Source organism: Nycticebus coucang, chromosome 3, assembly GCF_027406575.1.
Source record: "Nycticebus coucang isolate mNycCou1 chromosome 3, mNycCou1.pri, whole genome shotgun sequence".
NCBI classification, from domain to species: domain Eukaryota; kingdom Metazoa; phylum Chordata; class Mammalia; order Primates; family Lorisidae; genus Nycticebus; species Nycticebus coucang.
In genome coordinates this window covers 28,626,904-28,633,685 of record NC_069782.1, presented here as the reverse complement: position 1 = coordinate 28,633,685, position 6,782 = coordinate 28,626,904, and the positions used below count along the sequence as shown (strand labels likewise).

The window sequence follows — 6,782 nt, the reverse complement described above, 5'->3', positions numbered from 1 at the left end:
AGTGTCATGGCATCATACAGCTCACAGCAACCTCCAACTCCTGGGCTTAAGCGATTCTCTTGCCTCAGCCTCCCGAGTAGCTGGGACTACAGGCGCCTGCCACAACACCCAGCTATTTTTTTGTTGCAGTTTGGACGGGCCGGGTTTGAACCCGCCACCCTCAGTATATGGGGCCGGCGCCTTACCGACTGAGCCACAGGTGCTGCCCGGGGGGTCAAGCTCTTGATCAGGCTACCCTCAAACTACTAAGCTCAAGTGATCCACCCTCAGACTCCGGGAGTGCTATTATTGTGTGTGAATCACCCTGCCCAGCCAAGAACTCATAATTTTAACACACCTGAAAAGAAATCTCCAGGCCCACGTGGTTTCACTGGAGAATTTTATCAAACATTTAAAGAAGAATTAACACCAGTTGTATATAATCTCTTCCATAAAATAAGAAGGGATTATGGCCTCTTTGCTCCATCACAGCTGTCTTCTTTCAGTTCTAGAACATGCAAGGCAGTTTCTCCACCAGGGAGAAGCCTGTCCCCACCCCGCTGCCTTTGCCCAGGTGTTTCCCAATCAAGTCTCCTTTCACTGGCCTCCTTCCTCTCATCCCCACCCCGGATCGCAGCTGACACAGCTCTCATGCGTTACTTCCTCAAGGAGGCTCACAGCAGGTGAGGGCCTCTGTCTTGTGCACTTATACTTCCTCATATCTTTTTGCCATGGCACTTATTGCAATTTTAGTTAATTATTCACAATTATATATGTGTAAGGTCTGCCTGTCCCTCTAGTCTAAGCTGTAAACTATATCAGGGCAGGAAACTGGACTGCCTTATTCACTTTATTATTATTTTTTTTTTTTGAGACACTTTGTCACCCTTGGTAGAATGCCATGGCGTCGGAGCTCACAGCAACCTCCAGCTCTTGGGCTTTGGCGATTCTCTTGCCTCAGCCTCCCAAGTAGGTGGGACTACAGGCGCCCACCACAACACCCGGCTATTTTTTGTTGCAATTTCGCCGGAGCCGGGTTTGAACCCACCACCTTCGTTATATGGGGCCAGTGCCCTACTCACTGAGCCACAGGCACCACCCTTTTTGTTTTTTAACAATTTTTTTCTTTTTTTTTTGTTGTTAAATCATACCTGCATACATTAGTGCAATCAAGGGGTACAATGTGCTGGTTTCATATACAATCTGAAATATTCTCATCAAACTGTTCAACATAGCCTTCATGGCATTTTCTTAGTTATTGTATGTAGACATTTGTATTCTGCATTTAGTAAGTTTCGCCTGTACCCATTCTAAGATGCACTGTAGGTGTGGCCCCACCCATTACCTTCCCTTCACCTTAACCTCCCCCCTCCCTTCCCCTTCTTTGGCCCTTTCTCCATATTCTTCTGCTATAGTTGGGTAATACCCTTCATGTGAAAGCTATAATTTAGCTTCATAGTAGGGCTGAGTATATTGGATACTTTTTCTTCCATTCCTGAGATACTTTGCTAAGAAGAATATGTTCCAGCTCCATCCACGTAAACATGAAAGAGGTAAAGTCTCCATCTTTCTTTAAGGCTGCATAGTATTCCATGGTATACATGTACCACAATTTGCTAGTCCATTCTTGGGTCGATGGGCACTTGGGCTTCTTCCATGACTTAGCAATTATGAATTGGGCTGCAATAAACATTCTGGTACAGATGTCTTTGTTATATTGTGATTTTTGGTCTTCTGGGTATAAACCTAGTAAAGGAATTATAGGATCAAATGGCAGGTCTATTTTTAGATCTCTAAGTATTCTCCAAACATCCTTCCAGAGGAATGTATTAGTGTGCATTCCCACCAGCAGTGTAGAAGTGTGCCCTTTTCTCCACATCCACGCCAACATCTCTGGTTTTGGGATTTTGTTATGTGGGCTACTCTTACTGGGGTTAGGTGATATCTCAAAGTAGTTTTGATTTGCATTTCTCTGATGATTAAGGATGATGAGCTTTTTTTCATGTGTTTGTAGATCATGCATCTGTCTTCTTTAGAGAAGTTTCTCTTCAAGTCCCTTGCCCACCCTGAGTGGGGTCACGTATTCTTTTCTTGCTAATACATTTGAGTTCTCTGTGAATTCTGGTTATTAGACCTTTATCGGAGGTATAACCGACAAATATTTTCTCCCGTTCTGAGGGCTGTCTTCTTGCTTTACTCTATATTCTTGGCTGTGCAGAAGCTTTTTAGTTTGATCAGGTCCCAGTAGTGTATTTTTGATACTGCTTCAGTTGCCTGGGAAGTTCTCCTCATAAAATATTCACCCAGGCCGATTCCTTCAAAAGTTTTCCCTGCACTTTCTTCAAGTATTTTTATAGTTTCATGTCTTAAGTTTAAATCTTTTATCCAGTGAGAGTCTATCTTAGTTAATGGTGAAAGGTGTGGGTCCAGTCTAAGTCTTTTACAGATCACCAGCCAGTTTACCCAGCACCATTTGTTAAATAGGGAATGTTTTCCCCACTGAATGTTTTTAATTGGCATGTCAAAAATCAAATAACAGTAAATAGTTGGATTCATCTCTTGGTTCTCTCTTCTGTTCCAGACATCTACTTCTCTGTTTTTGTGCCAGTAGCATGCTGTTTTGATCACTATCGATTTATAGTACAGTCTCAGGTCTGGAGGTGTGATCCCTCCTGCTTTGTTTTTATTGCTGAGTAATGTTTTGGCTATTTGAGGTTTTTTCTGATTCCATATAAAACGAAGTATTATTTTTTCAAGATCTTGAAAATATGACAATGGAGCTTTAATAGGAATTGCATTAAAATTATATATTGCTTTGGGTAGTATAGACATTTTAACAATGCTAATTCTTCCCAGCCATGAGCATGGTATGTTTTTCCATTTGTTAACATCTTCAGCTATTTCTTTTCCTAAAGTTTCATAGTTCTCTTTGTAGAGATCTTTCACATCCTTTGTTAGGTATACTCCCAAATATTTCATCTTCTTTGGCACTACTGTGAAAGGAATAGAGTCCTTGACTGTTTTTTCAGCTTGGTTATTGTTTGAATATATAAAGGCTACAGATTTATGGGTGTTGATTTTGTAGCCTGAGACATTTCTATATTCCTTGATCACTTCTGAAAGTTTTGTAGTAGAATCCCTGGTGTTTTCCAGATATACGATCATATCATCTGCGAAGAGTGAAAGTTTGATCTCTTCTGACCCTATATGGATACCCTTGATCGCCTTTTCTTCCCTAATTGCAATGGCTAAAACTTCCATTACAATGTTAAAGAGCAATGGAGACAATGGGCAACCTTGCCTGGTTCCTAATCTAAGTGGAAATGATTTCAATTTAACTCCATTCAATATGATATTGGCTGTGGGTTTGCTATAGATGGCCTCTATTAGTTTAAGAAATGTCCCATCTATACCAATTTTCTTAAGTGCTCTGATCATGAAGGGATGCTGGATATTATCAAAAGCTTTTTCTGCATCAATTAAAAGAATCATATGGTCCTGCTGAACTGCAACCAAAAAATAGCTAGGTGTTGAGGCGCGCGCCTGTAGTTCCAGCTACTTGGGAGGCTGAGGCAAGAGAATCGCTTAAGCCCAGGAGTTGGAGGTTGCTGTGAGCTGTGTGATGCCATGGCACTCTACCGAGGGCCATAAAGTGAGACTCTGTCTCTACAAAAAAAAAAAAAAAAGAATCATATGGTCCTTATTTTTTAGTTTGTTTATGTGCTGAATTACATTTATAGATTTACATATATTGAACTAGCCTTGAGACCCTGGGATAAATCCCACTTGGTCATGGTGTATAATTTTTTTGATGTGTTGTTGAATTCTGTTTGTTAGGATCTTATTGAGTATTTTTGATCAATATTCATTAGTGACATTGGTCTATAATTTTCTTTTCTTGTTGGGTCTTTCCCTGGTTTGGAGATCAAGGTGATGTTTGCTTCGTAGAATGTGTTGAGTAATATTCCTTCTTTTTCTATATTTTGGAAGAGGTTTAGTAATATATGTACTAGTTCTTCTTTAAAGGTTTGGTAGAATTCTGATGTAAAGCCATCTGGTCCTGGGCTTTTCTTTTTAGGGAGATTTTGTATAGTTGATGCTATTTCAGAACTTGATATAGGCCTTTTCAACATTTCCACTTCATTCTGGCTAAGTCTTGGTAGGTGGCATACTTCCAGGTATTGGTTGATTTCTTTCAGATTTTCATATTTCTGAGAGTAGTATTCGTTTCATATTTCTTGTAGTATTCATTAAGGATTTTTTGGATTTCTGAGGGGTCTGTTATTATTTCATCGTTACCATTTCTGATTGATGAAATTAGAGATTTTACTATTTTTTTTCTGGTCAGGTTGGCCAAAGGTTTATCTATTTTATTGATCTTTTCAAAAAACCAACTTTTGGATTTATTGATCTGTTGTATAATTCTTTTGTTTTCAATTTCATTTAATTCTACTCTGATTTTGGTTATTTCTTTTCTTCTGCTGGGTTTGGGGTTGGAGTATTCTTCCTTCTCCAGTTGCTTGAGATGTCCCATTAAGTTATTAACTTCCTCTCTTTCCGTTTTCTTGAGGAAGGCTTGCAGTGCTATAAATTTCCCTCTTAAGACTGCCTTTGCAGTATCCCAGAGTTCTGGTAATTTATGTCTTGATTGTTGTTTTGTTCCAAAAATTTGGTGATTTCCTTCTTAATCTCATCTATAACCCATCTGTCCTTCAGCATAAGGTTGTTTAGCTTCCATGTTTTTGTATGGGTATGCAGGTTCCTGTTGTTATGGAGTTCAGCTTTTATTCCATGATGGTCTGAGAAGATGCAAGGAATAATTTCTATTTTTTAAAATTTGCTGAGGTTAGATTTGTGGCCTAGGATGTGGTCTATTTTGGAGTATGTTCCATGGGCTGATGAGAAGAATGTGTATTCAGTTTCGTTGGGATGAAATGTTCTGTAGATGTCTGTTAAGTCCAGATGTTAAATGATTAAGTTTAAATCTAAAATTTCTTTTTATTTTCATATAAAAGAGCAATTTATTCAACATCCTGTTTTCATTCTGAACGACAGTTAAAATATGCTATTTGGGAATCCCACAGGAATTTAAGGGAGTAAGAAATTCATTGATGTTTGCATGCACATTTTCTCAATTTCCATAAGAACCACACGGCTGTCACCCAGTTTTACAAAGTAAAGGTAGGGAGACTGTCTACTGCTTGGGAGTGGCAGGCTGCTTCAATCAAGTGTGTCACAGCCTACCTTGGTGTGAGAGCCAAGCATCTTCCCCTCCTCCCCAACCCCCAGCAGAGCTGACCAACTCTGAGCATTTAAAGCAATGTTCCCTGCTCAAGGATGTAATGTCCTTTACAAACCCCTTACAAATGAAGATTCCAAAGGGTTTTACAAGAAAAGAACAATCTGTGACAAGCTGTCAAAGTTAGGAGTCTGAAGACTAAAAAGGAAGGAAAATGCCAGATGGCACTATTTATGGTTTTATTTAAACACAAATAGCATGTGCACATCAGCTGTCTATTCATTTTCTTCGCTGCGCAGCCTGGCATTGGGATTGGTGACTCTGATGGGTCACCAATGACTCTGCTGGGCTGCTCTTTCCACAATGGGTTTGCGGTTCTTGGAGGAAACGTTGTGAGCAATCTGTTGACTCATTTTTTTTTTTTGTAGAGACAGAGTCTCACTGTACCGCCCTCGGGTAGAGTGCCATGAGGTCACACGGCTCACAGCAACCTCTAACTCTTGGGCTTACACGATTTTCTTGCCTCAGTCTCCCAAGCAGCTGGGACTATAGGCACCCGCCACAACACCCAGCTATTTTTTTGTTGCAGTTTGGCCGGGGCTGGTTTTGAACCTGCCACCCTCGGCACATGGGGCCAGCGCCCTACTCACTGAGCCACAGGCGCCGCCCCGTTGTGAGCAATCTCTGCACAATAAGATTCATTGCACATCAGCAGCACTTCCAGCTCCCTTGACATTGTGGACGAGGAACTTCCGGAAACCACTAGGCAGCATATGCTTTGTTTTCCTGTTGCTCCCATAACCAATGTTAGGCATCAATATCTGACCCTTGAATCTTCTCTGAACCCTAGTCAATACCTCTGGGTTTCTGCCAGTTACACTTAATTTTGACATATCGATCTGACTGGTACCGGATAAGCTTCTTGGTACACTTTTTGACAATCTTCAGCTTCACAAGGGGTCTGAGGGCGGCCATGATGCCAAATAAGAGATGGTGGCCACCTCCATAGGTAGTGCCGAGGAAGAGAGTAAATCTAAAATTTCTTTGCTTAGCTTCTTTTTGGAGGATCTATCCAGTACTGCTAAAGGGGTGTTAAAATCTCCAACTACTATGGAAGTGGAGGAAATCGAGTTGCTCATGTCTGTTAGAGTTTCTCTTATAAATTGAGGTGCGTTCTGGTTGGGTGCATAAATATTAATAATTGAAATCTCATCATATTGAGTATTACCTTTAACAAATATGAAGTGTCCATCCTTATCCTTCCTTATTTTGGTTGGTTTAAAGCCTATTGCATCTGTGAATAGGATTGCAATGCCTGCTTTTTCTACTTTCCATTTGCCTGGAGTACAGATGACCATCCCTTCACCTTGAGTCTATATTTGTCTTTTTTTTTTTTTTTTTTTGTAGAGACAGAGTCTCACTTTATGGCCCTTGGTAGAGTGCCGTGGCCTCACACAGCTCACAGCAACCTCCAATTCCTGGGCTCAAGCGATTCTCTTGCCTCAGCCTCCCGAGCAGCTGGGACCACAAACGCCCGCCACAACACCCGGCTATTTTTTGGTTG

General features: G+C 40.8%; 1 pseudogene; it reads right to left on the bottom strand.

Annotated features, from left to right (window-relative positions):
- Positions 1-5,299: 5,299 nt before the first annotated feature.
- On the bottom strand, positions 5,300-6,193 carry LOC128582599 (60S ribosomal protein L32-like; annotated as a pseudogene).
- Positions 6,194-6,782: the final 589 nt, after the last annotated feature.